Source organism: Pleurodeles waltl, chromosome 4_2, assembly GCF_031143425.1.
Source record: "Pleurodeles waltl isolate 20211129_DDA chromosome 4_2, aPleWal1.hap1.20221129, whole genome shotgun sequence".
In the NCBI taxonomy this organism is placed as follows: domain Eukaryota; kingdom Metazoa; phylum Chordata; class Amphibia; order Caudata; family Salamandridae; genus Pleurodeles; species Pleurodeles waltl.
In genome coordinates this window covers 399,784,548-399,801,779 of record NC_090443.1, presented here as the reverse complement: position 1 = coordinate 399,801,779, position 17,232 = coordinate 399,784,548, and the positions used below count along the sequence as shown (strand labels likewise).

General features: G+C 49.3%; 1 protein-coding gene across 3 annotated transcripts in view; it reads right to left on the bottom strand.

The window, feature by feature from the left end:
- ASTN1 (astrotactin 1) overlaps positions 1-17,232 on the bottom strand; it is a 536,836-nt gene that overhangs the window by 39,548 nt on the left and 480,056 nt on the right. The gene's annotated exons all lie outside the window — the stretch shown is intronic.

The following is a 17,232-nucleotide window of genomic DNA, read 5'->3' as shown; positions in this document are numbered from 1 at the left end:
TTGATGTTTTGTACCTACAGCTGGTTGTGCTGAACCATCAGTTTAAATGACAGTATGATATCTGTCAAGTCACAAGATGTTAAGAGGTGCGGGGTACTCCTGCTCGTATTGGAGAAATTCTTGTGTTTGAAGTTTTGTGTCAAAGATATAACCAACATCAGTGGCAGTCACAGAGGTTGTCCATTGAATCCAGCATGGATGTAATGCTTTAGCGTTAGGAACACTGGCTTTGGTGACGGCCTCTAAAGCCGGCACCCGGGCAACAATATTTATTCATTTCCCATGGGCAAGTGGCCTCTCCTTAATGGCAGCCATGTGTACAGCAGCTAGAATGTTTTCTGTTGGTGCAAAGCATTGTTCTGCATTGGAGTATAAATGGGATTTTTCTGCTATGGGCACTGTGTCATCCTCATTAAAGGTGACATAGGTGAACCCAATGGCACCAGGAATTATCCTGATGACAAAATTTGGTTTGTTGTCACATGCGTGTAAGACCCATATTTATACTTTTTGAAGCAAAACTGAGCAAATGCAGTTTTGCGTCAAAAGTATAGCGCCGGCTTGCATCATTCCAGAGTGCCAGCCAGGCGCCAAATTTATGGAATCCTGCAAGCCAGCGCTAAGGGTGGGCTAGCGTCCGGTAAAATGATGTTAGCAAGTTGGGGGTGGCAGTACGGGGGAAGGGGTCTTGCCTCAAAAATGACTCTAAGCTGGTTTGAGGCAAAAGAAAAATGCTGTTAACCAGCCTAGCGTAATTTCCTGATGCCAAACCATCCATACCACATGACCCCTGTCTTATAAAAGACAGGAGTCATGCCCACCACCCCAATGGCCAGCACAGGGGACCAGTATTACCTGGGCATGGCCATTGCACCCAGTGCCATGTAGGGGACCCATTTCAAGGCCCCCAATGATACTTAAAAAAATATTTTCTTAATACTTATCTCTACTTACCCTACTTACCTGGGATGTGGTCCTCGCATCCTCTGGTGTAGGTGGGGGTGTTCCTGGGGCTTGGGGTGAGCAGCTGTGGGCCCTTTCCATGGTGTTTGACCATGGAAATGGGTCCAAAGGTCTCCTAGCACCTGCTCTGACCCAGGCGTTAAATAATCGCACTAAGCAGGCTTAGCGTAATTATTTAGGCCTGCCTCCCCCCATGCACCTTTTTTGCACAGAAGGATAAATAAGGCGCTAGGGGCTTTGAGTTATTTTTTGGACGGGAACGTCTACCTTGCATCTCATTGACACAAGGTGGTTTCACACATCCAAAAAATGAATTTAACTCCAATATTTTGACGACAGATAGGTCTAGCGTCAAAATATAAATATGGAGTTAAGTTTGCCCTGAATTTGTGTAAAAAATAATGAAGCTAATTCAGCGCAGAGTATAAATATGCCCCTAAGTTTGTGCTAAATGTGCGTAAAAAATCATGATGCTAATTAGGCGCAAGCAGAGTATATATATGCCCTTAAGTGTTTTGCTTCCAGCATGTCCTGCTGTAACCCTCTAAGGATGCCCGTGTGTTCAACTGTCCAGTGTCTGCTTGAGAAATCAGGGCAAATTTAAATCATAGAGTGGTTTTATGTGTAGTGCATAACCAGGAATGTAAGTTCTGCCAAAGTTAAAGAAACCAAATAAAGACTGCAGTTTCTTGTTAGTGTTTTGTGGTTGGAGTTGAGCACATTTTTCTAAAGTGCGGGACCAGGCTCTTGCCCTCCTTTGATAGTTCGTATCCCAGGAACAATACACTGAGAAAGGCTATCTTAGTTTTCCTAAAATAGAATTTGTAGCCAAGCGCTGCAAATCCTAGAATGGTCTGATCGACCCTGGCAAGAAGAATGTTGAGGTCCTCATCTGTGAGATAGATGTCATCCACATAGGACAACCCTTCAGGGTTAATATCATGCGATATTGGTGTTACAAGGGCTGAGAACAATCCTGGGTTGTTCTTATAGCCCTGAGGCAAACAACAGAAGTGCTTTTGTGAGCCAAATGAGAATGCACTCAGGCCCTGTCTTCCATGTGCTAAGTTCTGCCAGAAAAAAACGTTGGAAATATCCAAGAATGTTTTGTATTTTTTATGCACTACGTTGTTAATTAGTGCAGTACTGTGTGAATTTTGGATTGCATATGTGTGTGTGTGTGTGACTGCTTAAATGTCTGTAGTCTAAGACTATTCTATATGAATGGTCTAGTTTTGCTACAGGGAATAATGAATTATTCATTGCAAAGACGCAGGGCTCAATTACTCCCTGGTACTCAAGCTGAGAGAGAAACTATCTCATTGGAACTTTAGCCTCGTGTTTAACAGGATATTGTGGCTGAGGCTGGGGTGTAGACTTAATTGGTATTACATGGTAGGGTAATCTCTATCCCACCCTATGTGGTTGCGGTATTTACCACTTCCGGAACGAGATCTGAGAAAGAAAGCAAAATTACATCTTCCCCATGTGTGAGCTTACAGGCGTGTTCGGGTGACAATCTCTGTCTCCCAATAGGATATCACAATTAAGTTCATCCCAGAAAAGTACACCAATGGTGCGCTCTATGTCTCCCTCAAGCTGGATATTTAAATCATAAACCTTGTTGGGTGGGAGAACGGGCCTGTCCGCAGTCTCGACTGCAAGAAAATCGTTAGTTGCTGTTGCATCCAGATGATCTTTCAGATTCTGGTGACATATCGTGACTTCTGCCACGCTGTCCAGCAGGGTCACTGCCCACGTCTTGTTCTCCATCAATGTTCTTAATTTTGCTGGCATGTTTAATTGAAATTGCTGCCACCTCTTTCTTTTTAAATTATGTCTTTTGTTGTGGGGACTAGTTTTCTTTTTGTCTGAAGACCGCTGTAAGTCTTTCTTCTGTTTCACGTAGTCAGGACATTTCTCTGACTGGCCCACTCTCTCACTACATCTACCCAGTTTGTCCTGAAAGGAACAAGAGGGACGTGAATCATTATATCTGTTAGGAGCCTTTATATTTTATGGGACTATGGTGGTCATTCCAACCTCGGCGGTAAAAGGCGCTTACCGCCATTCAGAAGACCGCCATAACACCGCCGCGGCCGCGGTAAACCGCCACGGTCATTCTGACCCACAACAGGCAAACCGCCAAAATACAGACATCCACAAAAGTCCGCCACACCAAAGGGCAGCGAGAAACTTGCGATGACCAAACCTCCACCGTCACGCCAACAGAAATACGCCCACACTATCACGACACACGAATCCACGCGGCGGTCTTTCAACCGCGGTATTCCATTGGCGGTACACACCGCCGCGCTCAAAATACACACACACTTACAAAATACAACCACATTGGACAATTCAAAATACACACACCTGAGACACATACACACACCACTCCCACACACCCAATTCAATATAAAACACATACCCACATCACCCACAAACCTCCACTCCTAGAGATTCGTGAACACGCACCGAGAAAAGACATCCGAGCACCCAGACGCCCAATTCACTGTCACCCAGCAATATTTGCACGCACTCCACACAACACAACAATACACATCACCACACTTAGCACCACACAATCCACCCTACACATCACCCACACCACCCCATGGCACCGCAAAGACACCCCAGGTTCTCTGATGACGAACTCAGGGTCATGGTGGAGGAAATTGTACGAGTAGAGCCACAGCTGTTCGGGGCACAGGTGCAGCACACCACCATTGCCAGGAAGATGGAGCTATGGAGCAGAATAGTGGACAGGGTCAACGCTGTGGGACAGCACCCAAGAAATCGGAACGACATCAGGAAGAGGTGGAACGACCTACGGGGGAAGGTGCGTTCCATGGTATCCAGGCACAACATCGCGGTGCAGAAGACTGGCGGCGGACCCCCACCTCCTCCCCCAGAATTTACAACATGGGAGGAGCAAGTCTTGAACATCCTGCATCCTGAGGGCCTCGCAGGAGTAGGCGGAGGAATGGACTCTGGTAAGGCAAATCTTAACTACTTCTCCCCCCCACCCCACCTGCATGCCAACTCATACCCCCACCCTCACCCTCACCCCCATCACATCCTACTCCTTGCAACTGTCTCACCATCACAACCCACCCATCCCAACACCTAGCCCTGCATGCGTCCACAAAGCATGGACACCCATCACCTAAGCATGCCCACTGCACATACACATACAACCCCCCCCCCCAACCACCGTCACAACAGCCCCCACAAAGGAATGCCAGCACTGGGGTACACGGGCACCCACCCATTGCACGCTATGACACACACAGAAGCAATAACCATACTTTTATACCCCTGCAGGACCCGAACGCCACGTCACCGCGCAGGAGGGTCCACAAATGTCCCCTCCACCCCCAGAAGAGGCCCACAGTGAGGACAGCAGCTCTGTCTCCCTGGATCTAGATGACCAGCCCGGTCCATCGGGGACCTCGGGACAGTCGGTTCCCCTCACACAGCCACAGGCCACAGTAGACCTTCCCCCCTCTGGGAACACCAGCACAGCACCCACCCAGCGGGACCATACCTCTGTCCCCAGGACACGTCAATCAGCGGTGTGTCCACCACTACAGGGAACCCAGGCTAACCCACCACCCCAACAACAACAGGGACCTGGGGGCAGTGGTAGTGGGCACACGGTCCAGGGGACAGAGGCCAGGGAAACAGGGGAACTGGGAGGGCTGCTGTGCGACGGGGGGGGACAGGCCCAGGGAACCCACTCTCCACGAGGCCCTCTCCTCCATCATGGGAGCATACCACCGCTCCCAGGAGACGATGGCGACGGTCCTGGCCAGGTTTCAGGAGATCCAGCTTCTGCAGGAGGAACAGTATATGGGGTTCAGGGAGGAACTAAGGGCCATATGTACGAATACTTTTTCCCATAGACAAAGAATGGGTAAAAACCTTTGCTACATCTGGCCCTAAGAAACATCAGTTCCGCCATGGGTACCATCGTAGTGGCCCTGAATGAGGTAGTCACGACATTGCGGGACACTGTGGCACCTCAAAGGGCCCCTGACACTAGCATGCACCAAGAACTGCCTACCAACTCTGCCGGCGCTAGTGGACAGGAGGCCCCGACACAAGACCAACAGGCCACCAGAACCCCACCCCCTGCAGATGGAGAACCACCCCGCAAGCGGGCCCTGAGATCCAGGAAGAAGACAGAGTAAGATGTCAAGACCCCCGCCAGGAAAGGATACCGCCCTGATTGTCAACCCACTGTCCCACATTGTCACCATGTCCAACCTTAAACTGCCCCTGCTCCACTTCCCACAGGCATTTGGACAAAGCACCTGTGAAACTGATAGTCTGGACTCTGCCATGGACAATCCTCCACCATCACCCCTCACTGATTTGCAACTACCCATCCAATTTAGAGCACTTGAATAAAAACACTTATTGCACAAAACAATCTGGAGTCTGGCTGTGATTTAGAACAAATGTATTAGACATGACCGTGCCAAAATGTTCATTCACATTGTGATGGTAACAAACCGCTGTCACACAGCTGTAGTCCATGGGGAAACAAAGCAGATGTCACGCAGTGGGGCCCACAGCTCTGAAAACGGAAGGGAAAGTCACAACACAGTTACCATACACTGGGGGAAAAAGTCAGACAGTAGAGAGGTAGGAGTCTTTAAGTAAATGTAATATGCCGGTGTCTACTCTTACCTGTGTGTCACTGAAAATACTGCTGTATTACTGTGTTCCTGTTCTCTATGTCGTCCTCTTCGGCTTCCTCCTCTTCACTCTCCACAGGCTCCACAGCTGCTACAACACCACCATCTGGACCATCCTCCTGCAGAAAAGGCACCTGGCGGCGCAAAGCCAGGTTGTGAAGCATACAGCAGGCCACGATGATCTGCCACACCTTCTTTGGTGAGTACATTAGGGATCCACCTGTCATATGGAGGCACCTGAACCTGGCCTTCAGGAGGCCGAAGGTTCGCTCGATCACCCTCCTAGTCCGCCCATGGGCCTCATTGTAGCGTTCCGCTGCCCTTGTCCTGGGATTCCTCACTGGGGTCAGTAGCCAGGACAGGTTGGGGTAACCAGAGTCCCCTAATAGCCACACCCGGTGCCTCTGGAGTTGACCCATCACATACGGGATGCTGCTATTCCGCAGGATGTAGGCGTCATGCACTGACCCAGGGAACTTGGCATTAACATGGGAGATGTACTGGTCAGCCAAACACACCATCTGTACATTCATCGAATGATAACTCTTCCGGTTCCTGTACACCTGTTCACTCCTGCTGGGGGGGACCAAAGCAACATGTGTCCCATCAATGGCACCTATAATGTTGGGGATATGTCCAAGGGCATAGAAATCACCCTTCACTGTAGGCAAATCCCCCACCTCAGGGAAAACGATGTAGCTCCGCATGTGTTTCAGCAGGGCAGACAACACTCTGGACAACACCTTGGAAAACATAGGCTGGGACATCCCTGATGATATGGCCACTGTTGTTTGAAATGACCCACTTGCTAAGAAATGGAGTACTGACAGCACCTGCACTAGAGGGGGGGATCCCTGTGGGTTGGCGGATGGGTGACATCAGGTCTGGCTCCAGCTGGGCACACAGTTCCTGTATAGTGGCTCGGTCAAGCCTGTATGTCAGTATGACATGTCGTTCCTCCATTGTCGACAGGTCCACCAGCGGTCTGTACACGGAAAGATTCCTCCATCTCCTCGCATGTCCCAGCGGACGGTGCCTATGAAGGACAACAGCGAGCACAGAGTCAAGCAACCCACAGGTACATAACCACAGCTTGCACATAGCACGATTCCCAATGCATTGAATGGCTTGTATGAGTGTTGGTGCATGGCCTAGGTATGTGTGACGCAGTTGGTAATTAGGCCATGTGGGCCCTTGAAATGGCGGCTGCCTGACCTGTGAAGTGCGACAGTGGGATGTGAGGTCAATGCGCTGGCGTGGCACACCGCGGCGGTAGGCGGTCGAAGACCGCGGCGCTAAGCCGCATTGGTTAACATTGAACCCTATGGGTTTCAGGAGCCAATGACGATGTGCTTCGGCGGTCCGGACCCTGGGGGTCCACAACAGATGGGGCACCCACTGCCGGAAGAGGTGGGAGGACATCCGACGCGGGAGCAGGAAGACGGCGGAGGCTCAGCTGGGGATGGCATCCCAATGTAGGAGGGGTGCCACTCGTCATTTGACCCCCCTGATGTCCCGGATCCTGGCGGTGGCCTACCCAGATTTGGATGGGCACGTGAGGACATCACAGCAGACACAAGGGGGTGAGTACAAATACATTCTGCTGACTTTGCGCGCAGTGGAGGTGTCTGGGTGGGGGAGGAGGGCTGTGGGTATCCCTAGACCAGGGCGATTTCTGTAGGCTAGGCCCCTCCATAAGGCATAGCCCTGTGCCTCCGCCCCCCACCTCTGAAGGGTGCCAAGTACAGGTTTCCATGGCCCTGTGTCATCTATGTGTGCAGTTGTCGTCCATAGGCTTGTAGGCCATGTCCCACGGATTGCGTAGTGGACCCCAAGTGCGCGGCGTAGTGCAGGGGGCTTCTGTGTCTGTCTTGTCCGCCAACGGTAGCGGTAATCCATGCACTCAACATGTCTTTATTTCTCCCCCCCCTTTTTTGTGGTCTTCCTGTTCATGTGTGCATTAGCATCATCAGGCGGAGGAGAAGTGGCATCGGAGCACGAGGGAGCTGCATCTCACATGGCCATGGCGGGCCATGCAACTGACTTGGATTTCACCAGTGAGACGGACGGCGAGGGGAGCTCCACAGCGGGGACTCGTGCTGATGTCAGTGACAGCGACTCATCCTCTGAAGGGAGCTCCCTTGTTGTGGCGGCAACATCCGTGCCCCCCGCAACAACAGGTACAGCCGCCACCCAGCGCACCAGCACCGCCCTCCCAGCAGCCCCTCAGCGTTTGCCCCCTGCCCGCTCACCCAGGAAGGTGGGCATCTCCTTCGCCCCAGGCACCTCAGGCCCTGCCCCTGTCACCCCTGCTGCCCTCAGTGAGGAGGTCATTGACCTCCCAAGGACCATCATTGTTGGGCAGTCTACCCTTTTGAATGCCATCCAGGGTTTACAAAGAGAGGTGCACCAGAGTAATGCATACCTGGAGGGCATTCATTCGGGTCAGGCTGCCCATCAGCGATCGTTCAACGCTCTGGCCTCAGCACAGACGGCAGCAATTGTCCCTGTCTCTAGCCTCCCCCCTCCAACTTCCTCCACCCAGACCCAATCCCCTGTACCTCTGCCTATCCCAGACACACCTACAGACCACAATCACAAAAAGGGAGTACGGGTTAGTTGTAATGTGGGTAGGTCATTAATGTACTAATTATGACGCTAAGCCACTCAAAAAACCTCGACTAGAGGTGTAAATTATGTACGCTGTGTGGTGGTGTGAGGTCTGCGGGGTGTAGGGGAAGGGAAGTTTCCTTTACGGACTAGGTGGTCTCACACACTATGTAGTGTCATGCTTCATCATATGACCACCTAGCCCCACCCAGGTAGGACAGTGCCACCTGGGCGGACTCAACCTCACTGTTAAAAGAACAGGAGGGAGTGCGTAAATTGGACTTAATTCTGGAAAGTAGGGATCCAGCTATACTAGGGGAATAAAAACACCTACTCAGGTACCCGGGTAACTTTTAATCGGGGTCCTGTGTGGTGTGGTTAAAAGGAATGGGGGACCAGTGCGAGAACAATGACTCACAAGGTCACCTAACTAAAAGGAGTAGCCGACATGTTTCTGCCCTTATGGTTGAGCTATGGAGAGTCTCTGGGCATTCATCAGGGCATTGGATCCCTGTAGTAATTACTACTTGACCGCTACACAAATACGTGAAAGAGGAAGGGCCTACCTTAACCAAGATAATATCTGGGGAGGACCCTCACACTTGAGGCTACTAGCCTCTGGTATCCTGGAGAGGGAGCGTCCCCTTATAGTCAGACTTGCATCAAAGGTGGGCGCTCTCTGTGCGCCTATACCGACCTCTCGTTCAGGACCGCTTGCACACACCTCAACACCCAAGGGAAGCTCATCCAGACATAAGCACCACACATCACACAAGCATTCACACAAGCAACATCCACATGCAGACATACCAACAGCCACTGCCTCCACTGTGTCCCCCTCCTCCTCGTCTCCCTCCTCCCTCCCTGTGACGTCTCCACTCACACTTGCATGCACAACATCTTCAGCCACTACGTCCATCACCAGCACACCCACCAGAACACTCCGCACACGTGCAGTCACCACCCCCACTACCATTTACACGTCCCCTGTGTCCTCTCCAAGTGTGTCTGTCACCCCCTCCTCCAAACTACACAAACGCAGGCAGTCACCCACCCAACAGCCATCCACCTCACGACAGCCTCCAGCCCAAGCACCTGCACCCAAAGACACCAGACTTCACACTCCTACAACCACATCCTCTTCCTCCACTCCCATACCCACTACACCTACCCGTCCCTCTCTTTCCAAATTGCTTTTCCTTGCCAACCTTAACCTCTTTCCAACAACTCCCCCACCCCCTCCATCTCATAAGACTCCAATCAGCACCTCAGCCACCACAAAACCGGGACCTGTGAAGACTGTTGTCCATGGACTGTGGAGTCCCCACCCTCAAGGGCATCCAGTTCAGCTAGGAGCCAAGGCATGGCCAGCCCACCACCGGAAAAGCATCCTAAGATTGCCAGTGCCCGGCGCGAGCGACCAAAGACCCCAGGGACCAAAATCCCTACATTGGCTCCATCAGGAAGTGGGATGCCACCTGGCACACCGCCAAATGTGGGAAAGGGCCACAAGCGTGCAGGGAAGGGTGGGAAGAGCAGCATGCCCGACAAGTCCGGCAGCAGGCCAGCTGGCCAGGAGGGCCCCACCAGCCCCATCCCAGGTGTGCAGGAGGACACCCACAGGCCCAGTACTGCAGCCCAGGAGGGCCCCGCAAGCCACGTACCAGGTGGGCAGGAGGACACCCACAGGCCGAGAACTGCAGCCCAGGAGGGCCCCGCAAGCCACCAGACAGATGGGCAGGAAGGCCCCGCCAGCCACATGTCAGGTGGCGAGTGACATCCATGCCTGGGCCGGATCCGCTGACCAGGACACTCATCTCAAGCACCGCTCCGCTGGGCACCGCCGTCTCAAGCACCGCTGAACTGGGCCCTTCATCTCAAGCACCACTCCGCTGGGCACCGCCGTTTCAAGCACCGCTCCGCTGGGCACCGCCGTCTCAAGCACCGCTGAACTGGGCCCTTCATCTCAAGCACCGCTCCGCTGGGCACCGCCGTCTCAAGCACCGCTGAACTGGGCCCTTCATCTCAAGCACCGCTGAACTGGGCCCTTCATCTCAAGCACCGCTGAACTGGGGCCTTCATCTTAAGCACCGCTCCGCTGGGCACCGCCGTCTCAAGCACCGCTGAACTGGGCCCTTCATCTCAAGCACCGCTCCGCTGGGCACCGCCGTCTCAAGCACCGCTGAACTGGGCCCTTCATCTCAAGCACCGCTGGCCCATTGGCGGAAGGGGCAGGCCCGCATCTGGGTCGGGCAGGGCTGCACGAAGCACTCTGGGCACTAGTCCCCCTCCAGTACCAGTGGAGACTGTTATCCACTTGTGAGACTGTGGCTTTGCACTCCCCAGGATATGGCAGTGGGCAAGCCACCCACTGTAGAGACTTGAGAGACTGTGGCTTTGCACTCCCCAGGATGGCACAGTGGGCAACCCACCCACTGTAGAGACTTGTGAGACTGTGGCTTTGCACTCCCCAGGATGGCACAGTGGCCATGGAGGCCCCTCGTGGATCTGGCGTCGTGGACTCATCTGGCTGAGGTGCCCCCCCTTCCCTTCCCCCTGAGGTGCCTGTAGTTTTCCTATCTGATGCCCCTGCAGTGTTCTCTCCGTTGGAGGCAGGTATCCTGTGTGGGCTTTGCCCATGTGTTTTGGCCCAGTGGCCCACGAACAATGGCTGATAGACATATCGGACTGGACAATTTATGTATATAAAGTTATAGATGTGTGATATATTTTATACTCAGTCTTTCAATATAATTCTATATTTATAATCATTTCCTTTTGCCTTTGCATTCTTCCGGGGGGTTTGGGGGTGTAACTGTGATGTCTTGCTATGCATTGATGTGTGTGTTGTAGTGGTTGAGGGTGAGGGTGGGTGTGTCGCATATGTGTGTCCCCGTAAATTTTTGCCTCCCCCTCCCCTGTGTCGTAGGTGCAGTACTCACTGTTGTCTTCTGCGCCGGCGTTCGTGCTCCTGGTAGAGGAGCAGGAAGAAAATGGCTGGTAGGATGTGTAGTTCGGGTTCCATACTGTCCAGATTCCTCGTGGGGTGTATGGAGGTGAGCGTTTTCCGTTTGAAATGGCTGTTTACGCCGTGTTTTTATCGGCAGGGCTACCGCCCCATGAAAGGTGGCGGATTGGTGGGTTGTGATAGGGTGGGCGGTACATTGTCTCCCGCCTGTCTGTTGGCGGTGACCGCCGCGCTGTTTGTTTGTCCCGACGTGGCGGGCGGTGTGTTAAAGTGGCGGTCTCTGTTGGCGGTTTCCGCCAGGGTCGGAATTCCATTTTTTTTACCGCCAGCCTGTTGGTGGTTTGAGCGCCGCTTTAACACCGACCGCCAGGGTTGGAATGACCCCCTATATCTCCTTTCGGAGTTATCCTGATGTGGAGAATCTGCTGCCTGTCTTTATTTTGTTTTTGTTTATCCCAGCGCTTTTTAGAACCCTCTTGTGATTGTTTAGTAGCGTCCTTAGTGGTGGTACTCTGAAGGTCAGTTTTTTTTGGCTTGACTACCAAACTATCCCATCTTATACTAGTGATCATTTCTTATTTAAGCACGGTCACCGAAGTACTTTAAAAAGTCAGACTAAAGTGTCTCAGAGCAGCTTGTAAGATGTAGTTTCAGATACGACAAGCGCTAGGGACACCATATTATAGCTCTTTGACGCCCATATGGTACTCCAGAATGCCTTCAGGATAATCTATCTCTTCCATTACGAGGAAAAGGGGTGGTCAAGTGGGGCCAAATTTTAACAGAGCATGAATTGATACCTTGGCATATGTTTACAGAACTAGTAGAGAATACAGTCTCCAAGTTTAAATATTACCACCTAGTGAGTGGGGCAAGCATGCTTCCTAAAGTAGGGCAAAGAGGTGATACCTGGTAGGAGAAGATATGTCAAAACGACCTTTATCATAAAGAGGTTGCCCTATGGTACTGGATGTTAATGGAGGCAGGAGAAGATTCTTCCCTTCTGCCAGTGAAGAAATAGAGCAAGGAGTTTACATTGTTGGACATTGGCAGTCTTTGGCAAGGATCTATGGCTACACTTTGGGTTATAGTTAAATTTGCCACATTAAAGAAAAAAACATCTTTTTACAGTGCACAGGGTATATTGGTCCCCTGAAATGATAACTGCTCTGGGGAAGGCAAAGAAATATTGTCCACAATGTAAGAAGGAAAGGGCTGACGATATTCACATGTTTTGGAGTTGTCTGAGGCTTGATCAGTTTTGGACAGAGGCGGAGAAGGTGCTCAGGGACGTGGTGAGTCCAGAAGTCAAGGTAAGCCTCTCGTTAGTAATATTTGGACTAGCATTGGGGATGATTGGACAGAGAAACTAGACAAATATCGAAGGTATATGCTGTTTGTACTAATTCTCCTGGCATGACAAGAGATATGCTTAAAGTTTATCCTCCCGCGGACACCAACTATACATGAGTGGGTTACATCAGTGAATAAACTGTACCATTTAGAAAAGAGTGGACTCCGGAATAAGAGGAATACGTTTTGGGTACTATGGGAGAAAATGAGAGTTTGAATTGAACTGAGTACGGGCAGAATAACAATTAGGGAAAGTCCAATGATTATGAGTTCCTGTAAGTCCCAGTGTGATAAGAGCTGGTATTGATCAGATGAATAGGCTTCTCTGGTGCGGAGACTACAGGCGAAGTCTGTCTCTGCCTGAATTGCTTATCGACGGTTGGAGGGACGTCGGACGAGACACTCCCTCTGGTGGAGGTCTTCCTTTTGGTGGTCCAAGCCTGCTGTTCTTGTAGCCTCGTCAGACATAATATGAGGACTAAAAAAAAAATTCTATACTAGTATAGGTGTTGGAAAAAAATTTCAGTAGCTGGCGCTCCTGTTCCAACTGTGGAATCTCCCAGAATCGCTGGCGTATCGCTAACGCTATTGCTTCCCCTTTTTATTACTTAGTTTGATTGAAGAGACTGTGTCGAAGTTACGCACCAGTTTCAGTCCCAAATCCAGGGCTGAAGCAGCCCCGTGCTCATTTTGAATTTGTTTTAACACTTCGAGCAAGTTTGCAAGTGTTGGGGGTACCATGTGTGGTAGTATATATTGCAGCGAAGACTGTACTCCTTGTGGTGCAGTCGTCCACTGAGGGAACCATTCTGAATGACAAGCACACTGAGATTATTTTATGTTTTTCCTGTGGTCCTGTATAGGGAAACACAGCTTCCAAATGATTACTTTTTTGTGCTATCCAGAATGGTATTTTCTCTTGTTCCGTGGCCACCTTTCCCATGATAGAATGTACTGTTTGTAGGTTAATCACAGGAATGGCCAATTGGTATCCAGTTGGTGTTGGTGGTGATGGGTGCGCTGGTGTCATGTTCAAAGTTCACAATACGAACTGAACAAGTTGTCTATATAATGTTACTAGTTCATTGTAAAAAGTGTGCAGATCAGCTGCCTGCATGTCTTGTACACCTGGATGTGGTGTATTTGTGGCAACATTGGCCATGTTGGTCCATCTTTACTTAAAGGACCTAATCTCACAGGTTGTATTACATGTGGTAGGGTGCCATTAAACCAGTTCTGATGTTCTTCATAGGTAATAGGTATTACAAGATACTGGTAAGCTTGATACCGCTGTGATACGTTTGCTATGTCGTATGTGTGAAATGGGAATGTTGTAGGGTCTTCCTCAGGAGAGGTGACCGAAGAATAGAATGTTTCTGTTTGGTAACCTTCATTGGCTTCCACTATCAATGTAACACCCCCGCCCTCATCTTTCAAGCTATGCGCTATTAGATGTAGTATTAATGCATGTCCAGCATTTTCTGGAATCTCTGTGACGTCAGGCATATTAGAAAATGGGTAAAGAGAAGGAAAACCAAATGGGAGAAAGTCCTTTTATGAGTTCAAGTTTGAACAACCTACAGTCTGGTTAGGTGCTCCCTGTTCATCTGAGAATGATCATCCCCAAGACCACGGACATCTCTGTTTAATGGTGCGTAGGGTACCTGTTGTGTATGAGACAGATACACTCAGGACATCTGTAAATTAGTGCCAACACATCATCATTGGTGGTGCCTTCTCGTAGTTGGATTCTCACTCCTAGGCGAGACTGCTGGTTTAGGGATGACAGCACTTTGGTTTGTAGGCAACTAGGTCATTCTTACAACATGTTGCAACTCTAGGCCCAATCCTCCCAGCTCACAAGCAGTACCTCACCAAAAACCCAAACAGTAAAAGGTGATTTCTGGTAGCCTTACCCACGTACTCTAGAGTGTGACATCTCAGGGGGTTGTGGTGGAACGGAAGTTAGCCTTTTCTCATGTTAGCACTACATCTCAGTCACACAGGCAATAAAGGAGATGCAGGAGAGGTTTCAATATATTTATTGAAAAGATTTCAATCTACGTTAAAATTCATGAGGAGCAATGTAAAGGATAAAGCAATAATGAAAGAAGATGAAAGCCATGAATACAAAGACCCCCAACATATTGCAATAAACAGAGAATGAAAAATCTCTAGCACAGAGAACATAATCCCTAACCTAACGAGAGCTAGGAGTGATAAACCTAATCTGCCAGTACCATGTCCATGAGAAGGGCCCCAGACTTCATTGGGACACGAAGGCTAAGTCTGCATCAAGGCGATGTGCAGCCTAGATGGTGTTGATAGCATCTGGTAAGAATCCCTCTGATAACCTTGTCTGTGTGATATACTTATACAGATCTTGTAGGACCCCTGATGCAGGTATGTTCCGAAACAATAGATAAGGGGGCAGGCTTGTGGTAGCAATTATGTAAACAATTCCCACCAAAAGTACATTATGTTTCTGTTGCATGTAAGTGGGAAAGGGACACGATCTGAATACCTACGTACATCACTTAATTTTGACGCTGATAGTGACGCCTTCACAGAGTGGCACTGATAATGTAAATCAAAACATTACAGAGGTAGCTATCCTAAAAGAAATAATTAAATAAATAGGCTAAGACAGAGCAGGCTAAGCAGGTTAAAAGTCTCTAGGTGACGGAGGCACAGGCCTGCAAGCCAGAAGGCTAAGATAAACTCATGAAACCCATTAAACATTAAAACTAAACAGGATCCACTACACGCAGGCATAGCGGGAGCCGGCCCTGGGGCGGTGGTGGTCCCCAGTGCCAGGGGTCCATGATGGACCCCCTTCCTCCTTTTGATTCAGCCTCAGGGGTGTGTTGGCTGTCCCAGGAGGGGGTCCAGAGCAAACCTCTCCTTATTTTTGACATGCCCCCAGGACCTGGCCCACACCGGGGCTTTATCAAAAAACAAACGAAAAAGCCCATGCTTGGTTTTTTTTTTGTTTTTTTGCTGCAGATTCGCAAACCCGTCACAAATTCACAGCAATTATTATTTCTTTTTTTATGATTTTTTGCCCGGGGGCCCCATCGGACCACATCACCAGAGCTAAGGGGTCAAGGTGTCCATTTTTTCAGGGACTATGTTTCAGCCGGATCCCAAGATGGCTACCAATTCTTCCTTGTGTAAGTGTTGGTAGCCAATCAGATCTCAGCACAAAATCAGGAGGGTTTGCAGAGCCTTTGCATCCCTATATATACAAACTTGGTTTTGCTTTAATATTTCAAAAACTACTTAACAGATTTACACCAAATAACAAAAAGAGAGCTTTCTGGACCAAGAGCTACTTTTCTGCCACATTTGGTGTAATTCTGTTCAGTGGTTCTGACGCTATTCCTTCTCAAAATCCCTATGGGAATTAACGTGAAGAAAACATGTTTTGGGACCCCCCCCTTTTTCTCGGCCCCACTTGATGGATCACCCCAAAACTTTCCAGACAACAGATGACGTGAGTGTCAAATATTTTGGGAACATTTCATGAAGAACCAGCTCCAAAGATACAGGCAAGTAAAAAAAAGCTTTTTCTATGGAAACTAGGTCCTAGCTATGACTACCTACTGGCATACACTGAAAAAAACACTGAAACAACCAAACCAAAGGTTAGAGGGACGTTAAAGTTAGGTTCAAGTAACTATAACTCGCATCCTAAGGTAACTATAACTCACGCCCTCGCCATGCACAGTTTTATTTTATTGCAAATGTTGCAGTGATAATATCAAAGATGCCATAGAAGATGTCATCAGTAATATAATATGGGGAGTATTTAGCTGTGCATGGTGAAGGTGCGAGTTATAGTTACCTTAGGGTGGGATTTGTAGTTACTCTAACTATAACAGCTGGTTTTGTATGAGTTAATTCAGAACCTAACTATAACGTTCTTCTAACCTTCGTTTTTTTCAGTGCATTTCTATGATTTTATTGTAAATTAATTTTAATTACTATACATTATTCCAACCCTGGCGGGTGATAGTCGGAGGACCTGCAGCCAAGTCCTTATAACCACCCAACCCTGCGCCACGCAATGCTTTTGGCCATACACAGCGGAGCTTGGCCAAAATTGGATTTGTGAGTGTGTTTGAAAGTGTTTGAGTAGGCCTGAAAGTGGGTGTGTGAGTCTATGAGTGGGTCTGAGTGGGTGCATGAGTGTTTGAGTGGGTGTGTGAGTGGGTGCATGAGTCTGAGTGCATGTACGAGTGAATGAATGTGTATGAATGAGTGAATATTTTTTTACATTTTTTGCATATACTTGAATATCCTTGAATATCCTTGAATATTCAAGGATATTTGGGAACATTGTGCATGGTGGAGAAAAATCATTTTAAACCCATAATGTGACCCTAAAACACTCCTATACCACACGCCAGTCTATGTTATCAGAGAGGGTCCCCGGGGCTGAAAATAGAAATGATAAGTGGTATAAGGGTTCAGGGTGAAGGTACCCTGACCCCTTATACCACTTAGATTTTTCAAATGGACCCAAAGATATAGGTAAGTCAATAAACGCTTTTTCTATTGCACATCGTCCTAACTACCTAGTGGCGAAGAGTGTGTATATATTGTAAGATAAAATTGTTATTATACATA